At 39.9% G+C, this 19218-nt stretch overlaps 1 long non-coding RNA gene across 1 annotated transcript; it reads left to right on the top strand.

Moving 5' to 3' along the window:
- Positions 1–13961: 13961 nt before the first annotated feature.
- Positions 13962–16039, top strand: LOC308394246. Its single transcript, XR_013971141.1, has 2 exons — positions 13962–14112; positions 14794–16039. It is a non-coding gene; the product is annotated as an uncharacterized lncRNA (long non-coding RNA).
- Positions 16040–19218: the final 3179 nt, after the last annotated feature.

Genomic DNA, 19218 nt, shown 5'->3' with positions numbered 1-19218 from the left:
GACCGGGGCCCAGTGCAGCAGCGCCGCCCGGCCCCACAGAGCCCGGGACAGTCCACCCAACCCCACCACAGAGAAAACTGCACCCACCCCACCATCCACTCATCTTCCAGACTACATAAGACAATAAACACCCAGGCTGAGATCTTCCTCCACCTCTCCTGTATCTCCCCCTCCTGCAGAGGGAGCTCCTGAGGAGAGGAAAGCTCCTGCAAGATGTGACAATCTCCCCCACCAGTTGAAGAGCCCCCCAGGTGGCTCGACGCACCGGCAGCACCCTGCTCCAGGGCTGGGCCCCCATGCACCCACCCGCCCACAACCCCGGCAACACACCAACCAGGACCCAAGCCCCCGAGGCCCGGTCCGGGTCCCAGCCCAGAGACGGAGCGCCCCCAGAACCTCACGCCCATCCCGGACCCACCCAGGGGCAGCCAGGCTACCAGGTCAGTAACCCACGTCCGTCAGCACAGACCCTCCCCTAGCCCCGCTGCACGCAGCCGCGAGGAAACAGTCACCTGAGAGCCAACAGAGCCCCTAACCGGACATGACCGCTACCCCGGGTTGAGCCCCCCAAGGAAGATGCCTCCGGGGAACCCCCCGACGCCCTAAGCCTGTCCCTACCCCCACACCAATCACAACAGTGAAGGCGGGACCAAACTATGACCCCCCACCCCCACTAGGTGATGAAGCTGATCAAAGGAGCCCAGAGCAATTGATCTGATGTGGTGGCAGAGGCTGTATCAAGACTAATGTAATCTAATAGATAATTTCTATATTGGTTAGAATTAAGATTATTTTTATTTTTCCAGTTCATGAGGACTGTTTTCTTGGCTATGCATAGGGCAGTGAAAACCATATGGGCGATATTCTTTTCTGAAGTGACATTATCTAAGCTGCCCAACAAACACACTAAAGGGGAAGTTGGAATGTTACATTTCAGACACTTCGATAAGTCTTCACATATCTCGCACCAAAACTTCTGAACTGGTGGACAGAACCAAAGAGCGTGGATATAATTGTCCGGTGAATTGGTTTGGCAGTGTGAGCAGTTGTTGGTAGATGTAAAGCCCATCTTGAACATCCGATGACCTGTATAGTGCACTCTATGTAATATTTTGTATTGAATTAATTGAAGACTGGGATTTCTAATTAGATGAAAGGTTTTTAAGCAAATCTGAGACCAGAAGTTTTGGTCTAAGTTAACTGATAAATCCGCTTCCCATTTTGCAATAGGAAGTGATATTGATTCATCTGTTTTAGAAAGCATTCTGTATATTTTGGATAGTAATTTGGGGGGTTTAAGAGTAAGAAATTGAACCACACTTGGTGGTGTTTGTAGTTCAACTTGACCCGGTTTAAATTTCTTTTTTACTATGGATTTAATTTGTTGATATTCTAAAAATCTTTTCTTGTTGATCCCATATTGTGTAACTAGTCCGTCAAATGAAATAAATTCTGTTCCTTCTAGTATATGTTCTAAATATTTGATTCCTTTATCACTCCAATCTGAAAAGTTTATCATATTATTGTTTTGTAATATGTCAGGGTTGTTCCAGATAGGTGTACGTTTGCATGGGATTAATGAAGACGCCGTCAAATTTAGAAACTCCCACCATGCTGTCAGAGAAGAGCTGATGTTGATGCTTTTAAAGCATTCATGTTGTTGGATGTTTGAGCTGATAAATGGTAGGTCTGAGATCTCTAGATTATTGCAGAGTGCTTGTTCTACATCTAGCCAAGGTTCATCTAAGAGGGTGTGTTTTAGCCATCCTGAGATAAACTAAAGCCTGTTGGCTAAGAAGTAGTGCTGAAAGTTAGGCCGTTCTAGTCCTCCTTTATCCTTGGTCTTTTGTAGTGTTTTTAAGCTTATACGTGGGGGTTTATTTTTCCAAAGGAATTTGGACATACATGAATCTAGAGATCTGAACCAATCTTGTGGCGGTTTAGTTGGGATCATTGAGAATAAATAATTTATTTTTGGTAAGACCATCATTTTTATAGTGGCAACCCTTCCCATGAGTGATATGGGTAGACATTTCCATCTAGCCAGATCATCTTCTACCTTCTTTAAAAGTGGGATATGGTTTAATTTAGTTAGATCTGCAAGCTTGGGAGAAACATTAATACCTAAATATTTTATATTTCCCGATTGCAGTGGTGTAGAAGAGGAATTATGGAAGGAGCAATTAATCGGTAGAACTGTAGATTTTGACCAGTTAATTGAGTAATCTGATATTCTTGCAAATTATTCTACAGCATGTGACATCAGCAAAAGATTTAATAAAATACAGCGTTGAGTTTAATGTAATGTGTTGTAGTTTAAACTTTATAGTTCAAAAATATCTTTGATTTTTCTCAAAACAAGTGATTTGCTATTATTATTATTATTATTATTATTATTATTATCCATCCATCCATCCATTTTCATCCGCTTTGTCCGGGGCCGGGTCGCGGGGGCAGCAGCCTAAGCAACCTAAGCATTATTATTATTATTATTATTATTATTTTAACTCACAAGGTTTTAGTGGATGCTTTAAATTAGGAGTGTCAAACACCAGTCCTCGAGGGCTGGTGTCCTGAACTTTTCCATATGTCCCTGTTGCAACACACCTGAGTACAATTAGTAGGTCATTAGCAAGAGTATAGAACTTGACTGCATGCTGAAGTGGCGCCCCCTAACCCTACTCAAGTAAATTTAAGTAAATGTAAGTGTTTGGAAAACTCTGTTACTAGAGGTACTTTTATTGCACCATGTTCACTCACTCATGAGCTGCTGTAACATGAGTCAAATGGCTGAATTGCCACCTCAGCATGCAGTCAAGTTCTATAGCATCTTGCTAATGACCTACTAATTGTATTCAGGTGTGTCTCATCTGGGACACGTGGAAAAGTTTCAGGACACCGGCACTCAAGGACTGGAGTTTGACACCCCTGCTTCAAGTCCTCTACCATAATCCCCAAGAAACCAAGGATCACTGGACTAAATGACTACAGACCTGTGGCTCTGACATGAACACCAGGTGCAGCCACAACAACCTGGTGCTGAATGCCCAGAAGACAGTGGAGATTATTGTGGACTTCAAGAAGCACACAGCCCCACTCCCCCCCATCATCCTGACTGACACCCCCATCACCTCTGTGGACTCATTCCGCTTCCTGGGTACCACCATCACCCAGGACCTGAAATGGGAGCCCACCATCACCTCCGTCATAAAGAAAGCCCAGCAGAGGATGTACTTCCTGAGGTAGCTGAAGAAATTCAACCTGCCAACACGGACGATGATGCAATTCTACACTGCAATCATCGAGTCCATCCTCACCTCCTCCATCACCGTGTGGTACGCTGGAGCCACTGTCAGGGACAAACAGAGACTGCAGCGTGTTGTGCGCTCTGCTGAGAAGCTGATTGGCTGCAGACTCCCATCTCTGCAGGACCTGTACACCTCCAGGACACTGGGGCGTGCAGCTCGGATCTCAGCTGACCCTTCTCACCCTGGACACAGTCTGTTTGACCTGCTCCCCTCAGGCAGGAGGCTCCGGTCCATTCGCACCGGAACCTCTCGCCATAAGAACAGTTTCTTCCCCTCTGCTGTTGGACACATGAACAATAACCATATGACTGTTCCCACCACTTACACATGACCCTACGCTGTGTTCATTCCATGTTTGCACTGATCACCACCTGCACTCATGTATATATCTATCTACTTAGCACTTTTAATTTTTATTTTTATGTCTATTTAAGCGTTATCTGACAGTATGTTTGCACTAAGCACCGCAGCAATTTCCTAATGCTGTAAACCTGCTCAACATTTGGCAATAAAACCCTTTCTGATTCTGATTCTGATTATAAAGAAATGAACTGACTGTGTCTTTGATTAGAAAAACTGATGTACTCGTTTCAAATCCTTTCCCTCCTGGTCACTCCAAATGAAAATTTGATCATCTTCAGTTTTGCCTCTTGTCTTTTTGTCAGGGCCACTGTCTCCAAACTGTACATCATGGCAGGACTCACTACATCTTCTCCTTGTTACACCTGTCTCTCTCTCATTCACACATACGAATTCTGTCTTACTTCTCCTGACTTTCATTTCTCTGCTCTCCTACCTCCACCTCGCCAGGCCCTCTTCTTTCGCTATAGCTCACAGTGTCTCTACAAACATCAGTCCACAGAAACTCCTGCCTGAACTCAGCTGTCAACCTGTTTATTACCACTGTAAACAAGAAGTGAACCCATCTGTTATTTTGATTTTTTTTTTTTCTAATTTCACAATGTAAGAGGAAATATCATTGTAGCTTGACCCTGTTAACCATGGATTCAATCCGCACAGCAGAAGTTTAGGAGTCTTTATTTAAATAAATAAATGAATAATAATAATAATGGATTGCATTTATATATCTATCCAGCCTGGTAAGGCTGTTTCTGCTGCACGATCCATGTCAGCATCAAGGTCCCAGGATCCTACTACATAAACAGGAGAAGCTGATTAGCAGAACTAGAACTAGAACAACCCCTGCTGGCATTGGTCCATGAACTTCTCTGCGCCAGTGACTGGAGATTATTAGGGTAGAAAATAGTAAAAGACAGATGATGGCAGTAAACAGCCAGACTCTCGACATTTATGTGAAGTCCTATATCCAAAACCTTAAGTTTCCAGTTTTGAATTAACTCCAGTCCGACATGATGGAGCTCTTAGCAGGAGGCAGAGAAGATGACAAAGTCAGAAGGAGGACATCCAGGAAAATTCAGCCTTCCGACAAAGTCACTAGTGCTAAAGGTGACGCTCTTACTTCTAAGCAGGAAGAGATCCCAAATAAACAGGAGGAGTCTCAGGATGATCACCATCTGTCAGAAGATCTGTCACAGATGTGGCTGGCTGCCAGTATCTTAGGACCTAAAATGGGTTATTTGCTAAGCTGTCTGTCTTTTTTTTTTATAGCTTGTTTTGTTTGTTTGTTAAGGCAAATGGTCAGGTATGATTCGCAGATGACACCACCGTCATTGGGCTCATCTCGGACGGGGACGAGTCTGCCTACAGGAGGGAGGTTGAACATCTGGTGTCTTGGTGCAGCCACAACAACCTGGTGCTGAATGCCCAGAAGACAGTGGAGATTATTGTGGACTTCAGGAAGCACACAGCCCCACTCCCCCCCATCATCCTGACTGACACCCCCATCACCTCTGTGGACTCATTCCGCTTCCTGGGTACCACCATCACCCAGGACCTGAAGTGGGAGCCCACCATCACCTCCGTCATAAAGAAAGCCCAGCAGAGGATGTACTTCCTGAGGCAGCTGAAGAAATTCAACCTGCCAACACGGACGATGATGCAATTCTACACTGCAATCATCGAGTCCATCCTCACCTCCTCCATCACCGTGTGGTACGCTGGAGCCACTATCAGGGACAAACAGAGACTGCAGCGTGTTGTGCGCTCTGCTGAGAAGGTGATTGGCTGCAGACTCCCATCTCTGCAGGACCTGTACACCTCCAGGACACTGCGGCGTGCAGCCCGGATCTCAGCTGACCCTTCTCACCCTGGACACAGTCTGTTTGACCTGCTCCCCTCAGGCAGGAGGCTCCGGTCCATTCGCACCAGAACCTCTCGCCACAAGAACAGTTTCTTCCCCTCTGCTGTTGGACACATGAACAATAACCACATGATTGTCCCCGCCACTAACACATGACCCTACGCTGTGTCACTGCATCATTTCATGTTTGGCACTGATCACCACCTGCACTCATGTATATATCTTTCTACGTAGCACTCATAATTCTTATTCTCATGTATATATCTCATGTATATCTCATGCACATATCTTTCTTTCTACATAGCACTTTAATTCTTATTGTCTGCACTGAAGCACCGCAGCAATTTCCTAATGTTGTAAACCTCAACATCTGGCAATAAACCCATTCTGATTCTGATTCTGATGATGACTGCACGGACAATAAGTGAAAAAGCAGGAAATCAGCAATGAAAATCTTTGTATTCTTATTTTTTATTTTTACATGTGTCTTTAAAACACTTTGCAAATTCTATTTTTTGAGTTGTCAGTAGCAGGTTAAAAATGCATTAAAACATGGCATTACATTGTACAATATATGTTGTGTGCACAAAACCTAACAAAACACATTAGACGTACAATTTGTTAGGCTTTTTTCAGCAGATTTTTTTTGTTGTTTTCATCCAAATCTATCCCAGCCCTGCATTAAGGCAAGACTGCTGCAGCATGATATGTGAAAATCTCACTCCATTACAGCTACAGCTTTTCTCCTAGCATCATATAACCACTATAATACTCTTAATACAGCTAATTCACGAATCTCATATTATACTGATGCCACAGTTTTACCAGGGCCTGTAATTATAAAGCTAAATAATCTAATCTAATGCTTAATATTCCAATGTCATTTCAGCTCCCTATGTCTGCCAGTCCTGCAGTTTTGTCTCTTTTTAACTGCAGATGTATCACTTGCAGTGCAAATTATGTGACAAACTATTGCTGGTAGCTAGGAAATGTATTTTCATTAATTGGGTTAAGGATAAACCCCCTCTGTGACTTTGTGGTACAGAGAATTATTTAAAAGTTATTCCTCACAAAAGAACTTCTGCTATTTTAGGAGGAAATGAGGGTCTCAATGTTTGGTCCCCTTTGCTTTCTTATTTGCCAAATGATTTGTCCCAACTGTTGAGGGGGGATGGTTGAGATTAAGATGTTCTCAGTTAAATAGGAAGTAAGCGTAAAGGACAATAATTCACTCTTGGAGTTTAGCCTTTTCTCTTTCTAAATCTGTGGGTAATTGAGCGAAAATATGTTTTTTTTGTTGTTGTTTTTTCTCTCTCTCCTCTTTACACCATATGTATATTTGTACAGGTATATAATGACTTTAATATATTCCCTTTGGGTTTTTTTTTCTCTTTTCTTTTCTTTCTTTCTTTCTTTCTTTCTTGTCTGCATGTTTTATGCTTTTCTTGATAATGAATAAAAACAGTTTATAAAAAAAACTGCAGATTTTTAACCAGTAATTGATAACTGCATGTCCTCAAGCAGCAGCTGTGAGGTCAGCGTCTGTTCAGCCACACTATCCACTCCATCGGCAGGTCACCGGCAGGCTACCCGCCGGTCGTGCTCCCAGTGTGGGTTTATTTTTGAGGAAATTCCCCACAGATGGTGAGAGAGTTAATACCCTACAGCTTATGACAAAATTTGATCCGAAGTGATTGATGGCCCTAATCACGACCTTTTGACCTCCCCCCCCTCCCCCCCGGAAGTGTGTAATGAGCGTGACGAATCGCATCCGGAGAAGGGGGGTGGGAAACCCCCCGCGTGTCGAATTGCATCCTGAGAAGGGGGGTGAACCCCGGAAGCGCGTCATCTGTTGTTGGGAAAAAAAAAGTTTTTAGAGGGAGGGGGGAAACCTCCGGAAGCGCGTCATCTGTTGTTGGGAGAAAAAGTTTTTAGAGGGAGGGGGAAACCTCCGGAAGCGCGCCATCTGTTGGAGGGGAATAAAAAAGCAGAGAGGTGGAGTCCGTCACAATTTCTAAGGCCCAGACGCAAGATGGATTTCCTTCTGCAGCCCCGCAGCGTTCCTGTGTCCGATGAGATCTGCTCTCCCAAAGAAGAAGGCTTTGAATATGACATATTCAAATACAGCATATTTACTATGGAAGGCCTCGATCCGGACCTTATGACCCTACCGGAAATACTCCAGAAGTGTCTAGTCATTTTCAGACCTGTTGCGTCATGTTCCCTAAGCACAGCGGTGATGCAGCAGATGATTCTGTGATGTATAGAGAGACAGAGCGGATGTAATTTTACTTTCTTAAGCTGCACCGGCGTTTGTAATGGAAATAAAGAGTGACTTCCTGTAGAGATTTCAATAGTATTTTATTTTCCTATAATACAGACGCTGTAAAAAACCTTTAAGATACACCATAGCTTGTGATGAAAAGAAGAACTTTCTATCCGCTTGTAACCTACAGGCTGTCTATGTGTAAAAAACGAATAACTATCCCTTACTGAATACTACTTTTCCTTTTGAGAGACTGAAAAACAAACCAGCGACAGGCGATCTTGTTTCACTCACACACACACACACACACACACACACACACACACACACACACACACACACACACACACACACACACACACACACACACACACACACACACACCGCGGGCCAAGGAGGAGTTTTTTTTCTTCAATACTTTAACAATAAGTTTTCTCAATAGATAGAAAATGATGACGCTGAGGAGTCAACATCCGATATTATCATTGCTTGTAACCCGGTAAATGATTTCGTACATCTCCCCATAAAACAAGTCTTAGCGGGGAAAAAAGCTCATATTCGAATAAGTTTATTAAAGCACCCCCCTCTGTGGGAAAGAGTCAACCATGAGGCGAGTTTTGTCAACAGCAATTGTCCATTTGGTAAAACAAATATCCGTCTCAAAGTCGTATTTTACCGTTGCAGAATGCGGAAAACAGACGGCGTTCGCAAGAAGGCACACACACACACACACACACACACACACACACACACACACACACACACACACACACACACACACACACACACACACCGCGGGTCAAGGAGGAGTTTTTTTCTTCAATACTTTAACAATAAGTTTTCTCAATAGATAGAAAATGATGACGCTGAGGAGTCAACATCCGATATTATCGTTGCTTGTAACCCGGTAAATAATTTCGTACATCTCCCCATAAAACAAGTCTTAGTGGAAAAAAGCTCATATTCGAATAAGTTTATTCCCCTCTGTGGGAAAGAGTTTTTTTCTCAGAGTCAACCATGAGGCGAGTTTTGTCAACAGCAAGAACAACTGTTGCCCATAAAGTAAAACAAATATCCGCCTCTAAGTCGTATTTTACCGTTGCAGAATGTGGAAAACAGACAGCCCTCACAGGAGGCACCATAGTTAAAATATTTAAATTTCAACTAAATTTGTAGTAATGATCGGATTTCCTCACTTATCTACACCACACTCCTTGTCCTTGATTTCTTATCGTTTCTTATCGTTCCTCTGTCCCTTAATAGAAACCACATATATAGAAACTATCCTCCCTTTCAGTTGTCTTTTGCACTTCCATATCGCAAAGCAGTTACTGTAGGTTATTTTCTGCTTATGCATTAATGTAATTAATTAACTTATTTATCCTTAAGTAAGGTAATGACTTGAGTTCTAATGCTTTTTGTCTCTTGAGTTAGCTGTCAATGTGGGATTTTTTTCCCCTTTTGTCCAGTTAAAGCTGCCTTTCATTCTTCAACACAGCTTAAACTCTAATAGGTAAGCTTTCTTGTAATTTCTTAGTTCTGCAGGCTTCTTGAAAGACATCCGAGACTCTTCTTTGGATGCTGGCTGCCTTTTGTTTTGTTTTCTGTCAAGATGATCCCACACTGCTTCGATTATCTTGAGGTTCGAACCCTGGAGAGATCAATCCATGACTGATGCGTTGTTTCATCCAGGCATACTTTGACTACATTGGCAGTATGTTTGCGATCATTGTCGTACTGAAAAATGAAGTTGCTGCCAATCAGACACTACGTGGTATTACATGGTCGATCAAAATCTGGTGGAACTTTTCTACATTCATAATTTGATTAATTTGGATAAGAGCTCCAACAACACTGGCTGAAATCCATCCTCAAAGCACGGTAGAGTATCCACGCTGTGTTAAAGACGGCTATAGACATTCACTGTTGTATCTCTCTTCGGACCTCTTCCATGCATATTTCAAATTTGGATTCATTACTCCATAAGACATATTACAGCTGATTTCTTTTTCCAGTCAATTTCTTGTGTAATTTGGCACACCTCAGTCTTATTTTTCTCTGTTCTCCTTCCTTAAGAATGGCTTATTAACAGCCACCCTTCCAACTCAGATAACTTTTGATGAGGTTTCATGAAATGTTTACAGCACTTGAGTTACTCGCCACGGCCATCCTAAATGCTAAGAACACTAAACTTTAATTCTAAATTACGTAATTAACGTTAACCAGAAAAAACAAGCCAAAGTCGAAATGTTGCTGAGCTGACCTGTGGTATGCTATGTCTTCTAAAGCACGTATAATGTAAACAGAACTGGTCTTTGCACAGAAGCCTGTGGAGCTTCATAATTAACCTCAGTGTGTGAAGAGGACTCTCCATTTAATAATAGCTGTAATAAAATGTTCTGGCCGACGGTGTTAAACGCTGCACTTGGGTCTAGCAGGGAAGATTTCAACTTTTCAATATGAATGAAGGCTGAAAACTGATTAGATTAATGTCTGATGATCTTTTCTGTGCTTCTTCAAGTTTGTAACACCAAACATATTAAAGGATGATGTAAGGCTCACAGGAAGAGTTTAATTAGACACACATTTACTATTTTTCTTTATACTCTTTCTTTCTTGACATGTTTAATATGATTACTATCAGAGGAGAAAATGAACCTTGTGTAGTCTAAAAACTTTTTTATTTAATCAAACTGTAATGTTGTTGAACTCTGACGGACGTGTCTTTTAATCTTGTCAACAAATCCTTAATCATCTAAATCTGCCATTTATCATCTTGTAAAATGTTCCCTCTGCTTCTGTTGCACATCTCCCCGGACACTCTCTGCTTCACCAGCCCTGTGCAGGTGGTCCAACCCCTGCCTGCCTCCTTAAACTGGGGTGTTTAAATCTCTTTACCTCTGTTGTGAACTTCACACAAAGTTTGTGGTAACAAAATCAAACTGACGAGGATCTCGTTTGAAAAACACACACACTCACGAGACAAAATAAAAACAGACTGCTCAAAGCAAAAGCAGAGCCCTCACAGCTGGTAGTACAAACACAGTGACAACATGCGTATTAGATACCCTCAGTGCCAAAAGCATAAATATGAAAAAATGTGATCACCAAGAATATCCTAAAAATGGCATTGAGGTGGGTGTTACAGTAAAGAAAAAAAAAAGTAGCCAAATTTTCATCGGAAAATGTTGAATTTTAGTAAAAACAATGCTCTGTAGTTTGATACTGTCGTTACAGACAAAGCAGATGTTTAAAGCCTTTGGACGCACATTTGAAATGCACTCATTCTCCTTATCAGCTGGAAACATTAAAGCCGTAAAATGACTTTTTCAAACGGATAAAAACTATTGAACAGCAGCAATGTTGAGCCTGTTCCAAAATTTGAATGTACATGTGTTGAAGGTGCGGGTCTTGTTGAATTATTAAACATACTTTCTTTAATTTTTCGAGCCACAAAAACAACAACTTTTAATTTTCTTCTGCTTGAGTCTCGGCCTCGGGTAGCTCTACTTATCATTGCTCAGTCAGTCGTCTGTTTGTGCTACTTTTTTTCAAGGAGCAGTGGATTATTGGTAAGGGTGACTTTATGTGTTTAGCTACTTAAGTGGAAGTACTGTGGAAAGTTTTACCTTACATACATAGATCTACCAGTACAGCTTCTGAGGTAACTGTTTACAAAATGTTATAATCTATTCAAAGGTTCTTTGCAATTTTACATTGATAAACATTATCCTTAACACATTTGGCCCACATAAAGTACTATGGCCATCACACTGTCATTTAGAATTGTTTAAATAACTCGTGTCTTAAGTCCTTCCATCAAACAGAAAATTTAAAAAAAAAAAAACATGGTTCACTTTTATATCACAAAATGTTAGAAATATAAGCCGTTCATAACAACCTGAAAGGTTGGGAGTTTAAAATGCAAACCGATGGAAGCAGAAGTAGAAGACTATAATGTCTCAGAGCACACGGTGTCTATTAATGTGTAGACATGTATAAATAAGAGCTTAATAAAGATGCTTAATTTCTTAAGAAATAAACAGGTGGAGTGATCTTTATCAAAAGTGGATGTTGCATCTGTGGCTAAACCACTGTACCCAAAAAAACTTTAAAAATCTACTGTGTGTGAGGCTGTGTAAGTAAAGCTTGCCCTTCACACCTGCGTGTAATAAACCATTTGTTGGGGGTTGTGGATTTGGCACCTCAGCATTGTGAAAGTGGGGAAACATGTTTCTGGCTGTGCATAAGATTCCTCCTTACAACTTAGAATCTCAGTTCTAAATGAAATTCAGATGTTTTTTTTAAGTATGGCTAATGTATTAATTGACTTCTAAGGCGCACACACACACACACACACACACACACACACACACACACACACACACACACACACACACACACACACACACACACACACACACAAGAACAACACAGAGAAGAAGAAGAGGGGGTCGTTTTACTACACATCATAAAAACGCAATCATTCATCTTCCAACTGTATCTTTCTGTTCTGGCTTTAGAGTCATAGGTTGTTTACTGAGCCGTACTTTGGGAGTCATACTGTTGTGATACTGAGGAGAAAAGGGTAAGGTTTGATAGACTAAACCCTTACACACATAACTTGAAAAACCTAAAGAGTGTGTGAGACTGCTAGCTGTGTTGTTCAGCATTAAACTCATCTACAAATGTGTTAGTAAAGAGCGACTTGTACTTCTGTCCCATTAAGCAACGGTTTAACAAATTTCACTGCAAACTATAAAAGGAATCTGGATTTATATAGAACATAGTAGTGATGGATTAAGTGCAGGAAACACTAGTATAAGGTGTCTATTGAACAAATCTCCTTCAGCGTTCAAAATGACCAAAGTGAGGCCTACAGGCGTTTCTCTCGGTTGGTTGTGTTCAGGGAAAAAGCAGCTAAATACACTGAGACTGCTCCGCATTGTTAGCGAGTTAACTCTGGATATCTGTAGGTTTTGTCAAACTTGGAGTGAACAAAAGCAGAAAAACAGTAAAAGATGCAGACAGTGAAAGTCTGGTTTATTTCATGAACACAATGAAACATTTTACAGTCCACAGAGCAAAGTAGCATACATGATAAATAGATACACATAACATGAGAAGTAAAACTCGTCGTCTTACCACATGTTATATTCTGTAAACTTAAAATAACCACAGAAATTAGAGTTTAGTGTTTTAAAGTCATTATTAAAAACATGAGTCAACATTACTGAAGTGACGCTTTAACGATGCGTCTTATCACCGTGTTTATGATGATAAAACATGTTCTCTCGTTAGTAGATGTCAGCGCTGTCACTTGTCATGAAAATGTCCAGAGCCAGGGTTCCTCTTTAATTACCATTGATCATTAATAGGGTCACAAAAGATTTGTCACATTATCCCCATAAACAAAATTGCTTTTATAGAAATCATTGTGATACAAATATTTAGATTCTTGATTCACAATGTGCACGAACTCAAAATCTTTAGAGGTTCATATTTATAAAGTATCGCAAATAATACATTTATACCATTGTATGAGCTACACTTCTTGTAAAAACTGATTGAAAAAAGCTCCTGTCGTGACCTTCCTTCTGTGAGGACACACACACACACACACAGAGAGAGAGAGAGGGGGAAGATCATTAGGATTGGAGGCGTTTTTGGATTTTCACTTATTGTTGGCTTTACAGTCACATAAAATTCATTCCAATTTTTTTGCCTTTGCTTCAATTAAGGTGTTTCTTTAAATCTACAGCAGCTTCCTTTTCAAAAAGTTTACTGACATAGTAAGGAAGTAGCTAGGGAACTCAGTAAGTATGAGCAACAACAGCTTAGGGACTGTTTCTACAATAAAGAGGAATTCATCATCATCCGCAGTTCATCAAAAAAAAAAAAAAAAAAAAAAAAAAGTGCCATTAAAAACAATTCAGCAGATCCTCAAAGTATGGATACAATCTGTTTTCAGCTGTAGAGGTACGCTTCACGTACTTATCAACATGCAGTTTAGAGGCTTGCATTAGAGTGCTTTGGTACTTGGGCCTCTTTTATTTAGCACGGTTATACCATTGTGTATTTAGCTATATAAATATGCTCAAGAGTCTATTGTATGTTTGTCATGCAATTAAAAATTCAAAAATATAATTTTTAAATCACTATCCTGAGAGCCTAGCTGCAGCGAGACCTTTCTTTCACACGGATTCCTGGATGTGCGTTGGATCCGACTTTGCTACCCGCACAGAGCGTTTCTGACAGTCGGGCGCTGCTTATACAATAGAGAAAAGCAACAATACACCGTGTTTCTCTGCTCCAAGGTAAGGATGTCTGTTATACCCAGCGCATAAATGTCTCTGTGTTAACGCTGATTATTCAAACCCTGTTGAAAATGTGACATATTTGTTATCCAAAAACATTTCCTCTAAATTTGCAAAGTTACTGATTTAAAAATTATATTTTTGAATTTTTAATTGCATGACAAACATACAATAGACTCTTGAGCATATTTATATAGCTAAATACACAATGGTATAACCGTGCTAAATAAAAGAGGCCCAAGTACCAAAGCACTCTAATGCAAGCCTCTAAACTGCATGTTGATAAGTACGTGAAGCGTACCTCTACAGCTGAAAACAGATTGTATCCATACTTTGAGGATCTGCTGAATTGTTTTTAATGGCACTTTTTTTTTTTTTTTTTTTTTTTTTTGATGAACTGCGGATGATGATGAATTCCTCTTTATTGTAGAAACAGTCCCTAAGCTGTTGTTGCTCATACTTACTGAGTTCCCTAGCTACTTCCTTACTATGTCAGTAAACTTTTTGAAAAGGAAGCTGCTGTAGATTTAAAGAAACACCTTAATTGAAGCAAAGGCAAAAAAATTGGAATGAATTTTATGTGACTGTAAAGCCAACAATAAGTGAAAATCCAAAAACGCCTCCAATCCTAATGATCTTCCCCCTCTCTCTCTCTCTGTGTGTGTGTGTGTGTCCTCACAGAAGGAAGGTCACGACAGGAGCTTTTTTCAATCAGTTTTTACAAGAAGTGTAGCTCATACAATGGTATAAATGTATTATTTGCGATACTTTATAAATATGAACCTCTAAAGATTTTGAGTTCGTGCACATTGTGAATCAAGAATCTAAATATTTGTATCACAATGATTTCTATAAAAGCAATTTTGTTTATGGGGATAATGTGACAAATCTTTTGTGACCCTATTAATGATCAATGGTAATTAAAGAGGAACCCTGGCTCTGGACATTTTCATGACAAGTGACAGCGCTGACATCTACTAACGAGAGAACATGTTTTATCATCATAAACACGGTGATAAGACGCATCGTTAAAGCGTCACTTCAGTAATGTTGACTCATGTTTTTAATAATGACTTTAAAACACTAAACTCTAATTTCTGTGGTTATTTTAAGTTTACAGAATATAACATGTGGTAAGACGACGAGTTTTACTTCTCATGTTATGTGTATCTATTTATCATGTATGCTACTTTGCTCTGTGGACTGTAAAATGTTTCATTGTGTTCATGAAATAAACCAGACTTTCACTGTCTGCATCTTTTACTGTTTTTCTGCTTTTGTTCACTCCAAGTTTGACAAAACCTACAGATATCCAGAGTTAACTCGCTAACAATGCGGAGCAGTCTCAGTGTATTTAGCTGCTTTTTCCCTGAACACAACCAACCGAGAGAAACGCCTGTAGGCCTCACTTTGGTCATTTTGAACGCTGAAGGAGATTTGTTCAATAGACACCTTATACTAGTGTTTCCTGCACTTAATCCATCACTACTATGTTCTATATAAATCCAGATTCCTTTTATAGTTTGCAGTGAAATTTGTTAAACCGTTGCTTAATGGGACAGAAGTACAAGTCGCTCTTTACTAACACATTTGTAGATGAGTTTAATGCTGAACAACACAGCTAGCAGTCTCACACACTCTTTAGGTTTTTCAAGTTATGTGTGTAAGGGTTTAGTCTATCAAACCTTACCCTTTTCTCCTCAGTATCACAACAGTATGACTCCCAAAGTACGGCTCAGTAAACAACCTATGACTCTAAAGCCAGAACAGAAAGATACAGTTGGAAGATGAATGATTGCGTTTTTATGATGTGTAGTAAAACGACCCCCTCTTCTTCTTCTCTGTGTTGTTCTTGTGTGTGTGTGTGTGTGTGTGTGTGTGTGTGTGTGTGTGTGTGTGTGTGTGTGTGTGTGTGTGTGTGTGTGTGTGTGTGTGTGTGTGTGCGCCTTAGAAGTCAATTAATACATTAGCCATACTTAAAAAAAACATCTGAATTTCATTTAGAACTGAGATTCTAAGTTGTAAGGAGGAATCTTATGCACAGCCAGAAACATGTTTCCCCACTTTCACAATGCTGAGGTGCCAAATCCACAACCCCCAACAAATGGTTTATTACACGCAGGTGTGAAGGGCAAGCTTTACTTACACAGCCTCACACACAGTAGATTTTTAAAGTTTTTTTGGGTACAGTGGTTTAGCCACAGATGCAACATCCACTTTTGATAAAGATCACTCCACCTGTTTATTTCTTAAGAAATTAAGCATCTTTATTAAGCTCTTATTTATACATGTCTACACATTAATAGACACCGTGTGCTCTGAGACATTATAGTCTTCTACTTCTGCTTCCATCGGTTTGCATTTTAAACTCCCAACCTTTCAGGTTGTTATGAACGGCTTATATTTCTAACATTTTGTGATATAAAAGTGAACCATGTTTTTTTTTTTTTAAATTTTCTGTTTGATGGAAGGACTTAAGACACGAGTTATTTAAACAATTCTAAATGACAGTGTGATGGCCATAGTACTTTATGTGGGCCAAATGTGTTAAGGATAATGTTTATCAATGTAAAATTGCAAAGAACCTTTGAATAGATTATAACATTTTGTAAACAGTTACCTCAGAAGCTGTACTGGTAGATCTATGTATGTAAGGTAAAACTTTCCACAGTACTTCCACTTAAGTAGCTAAACACATAAAGTCACCCTTACCAATAATCCACTGCTCCTTGAAAAAAAGTAGCACAAACAGACGACTGACTGAGCAATGATAAGTAGAGCTACCCGAGGCCGAGACTCAAGCAGAAGAAAATTAAAAGTTGTTGTTTTTGTGGCTCGAAAAATTAAAGAAAGTATGTTTAATAATTCAACAAGACCCGCACCTTCAACACATGTACATTCAAATTTTGGAACAGGCTCAACATTGCTGCTGTTCAATAGTTTTTATCCGTTTGAAAAAGTCATTTTACGGCTTTAATGTTTCCAGCTGATAAGGAGAATGAGTGCATTTCAAATGTGCGTCCAAAGGCTTTAAACATCTGCTTTGTCTGTAACGACAGTATCAAACTACAGAGCATTGTTTTTACTAAAATTCAACATTTTCCGATGAAAATTTGGCTACTTTTTTTTTTCTTTACTGTAACACCCACCTCAATGCCATTTTTAGGATATTCTTGGTGATCACATTTTTTCATATTTATGCTTTTGGCACTGAGGGTATCTAATACGCATGTTGTCACTGTGTTTGTACTACCAGCTGTGAGGGCTCTGCTTTTGCTTTGAGCAGTCTGTTTTTATTTTGTCTCGTGAGTGTGTGTGTTTTTCAAACGAGATCCTCGTCAGTTTGATTTTGTTACCACAAACTTTGTGTGAAGTTCACAACAGAGGTAAAGAGATTTAAACACCCCAGTTTAAGGAGGCAGGCAGGGGTTGGACCACCTGCACAGGGCTGGTGAAGCAGAGAGTGTCCGGGGAGATGTGCAACAGAAGCAGAGGGAACATTTTACAAGATGATAAATGGCAGATTTAGATGATTAAGGATTTGTTGACAAGATTAAAAGACACGTCCGTCAGAGTTCAACAACATTACAGTTTGATTAAATAAAAAAGTTTTTAGACTACACAAGGTTCATTTTCTCCTCTGATAGTAATCATATTAAACATGTCAAGAAAGAAAGAGTATAAAGAAAAATAGTAAATGTGTGTCTAATTAAACTCTTCCTGTGAGCCTTACATCATCCTTTAATATGTTTGGTGTTACAAACTTGAAGAAGCACAGAAAAGATCATCAGACATTAATCTAATCAGTTTTCAGCCTTCATTCATATTGAAAAGTTGAAATCTTCCCTGCTAGACCCAAGTGCAGCGTTTAACACCGTCGGCCAGAACATTTTATTACAGCTATTATTAAATGGAGAGTCCTCTTCACACACTGAGGTTAATTATGAAGCTCCACAGGCTTCTGTGCAAAGACCAGTTCTGTTTACATTATACGTGCTTTAGAAGACATAGCATACCACAGGTCAGCTCAGCAACATTTCGACTTTGGCTTGTTTTTTCTGGTTAACGTTAATTACGTAATTTAGAATTAAAGTTTAGTGTTCTTAGCATTTAGGATGGCCGTGGCGAGTAACTCAAGTGCTGTAAACATTTCATGAAACCTCATCAAAAGTTATCTGAGTTGGAAGGGTGGCTGTTAATAAGCCATTCTTAAGGAAGGAGAACAGAGAAAAATAAGACTGAGGTGTGCCAAATTACACAAGAAATTGACTGGAAAAAGAAATCAGCTGTAATATGTCTTATGGAGTAATGAATCCAAATTTGAAATATGCATGGAAGAGGTCCGAAGAGAGATACAACAGTGAATGTCTATAGCCGTCTTTAACACAGCGTGGATACTCTACCGTGCTTTGAGGATGGATTTCAGCCAGTGTTGTTGGAGCTCTTATCCAAATTAATCAAATTATGAATGTAGAAAAGTTCCACCAGATTTTGATCGACCATGTAATACCACGTAGTGTCTGATTGGCAGCAACTTCATTTTTCAGTACGACAATGATCGCAAACATACTGCCAATGTAGTCAAAGTATGCCTGGATGAAACAACGCATCAGTCATGGATTGATCTCTCCAGGGTTCGAACCTCAAGATAATCGAAGCAGTGTGGGATCATCTTGACAGAAAACAAAACAAAAGGCAGCCAGCATCCAAAGAAGAGTCTCGGATGTCTTTCAAGAAGCCTGCAGAACTAAGAAATTACAAGAAAGCTTACCTATTAGAGTTTAAGCTGTGTTGAAGAATGAAAGGCAGCTTTAACTGGACAAAAGGGGAAAAAAATCCCACATTGACAGCTAACTCAAGAGACAAAAAGCATTAGAACTCAAGTCATTACCTTACTTAAGGATAAATAAGTTAATTAATTACATTAATGCATAAGCAGAAAATAACCTACAGTAACTGCTTTGCGATATGGAAGTGCAAAAGACAACTGAAAGGGAGGATAGTTTCTATATATGTGGTTTCTATTAAGGGACAGAGGAACGATAAGAAACGATAAGAAATCAAGGACAAGGAGTGTGGTGTAGATAAGTGAGGAAATCCGATCAT

Source organism: Rhamphochromis sp. 'chilingali' (assembly GCF_963969265.1).
Source record: "Rhamphochromis sp. 'chilingali' genome assembly, chromosome: 3".
NCBI lineage: Eukaryota > Metazoa > Chordata > Actinopteri > Cichliformes > Cichlidae > Rhamphochromis > Rhamphochromis sp. 'chilingali'.
The sequence above is the reverse complement of the archived record's forward strand: the minus strand, read 5'-3'. Positions and strand labels throughout refer to the sequence as shown.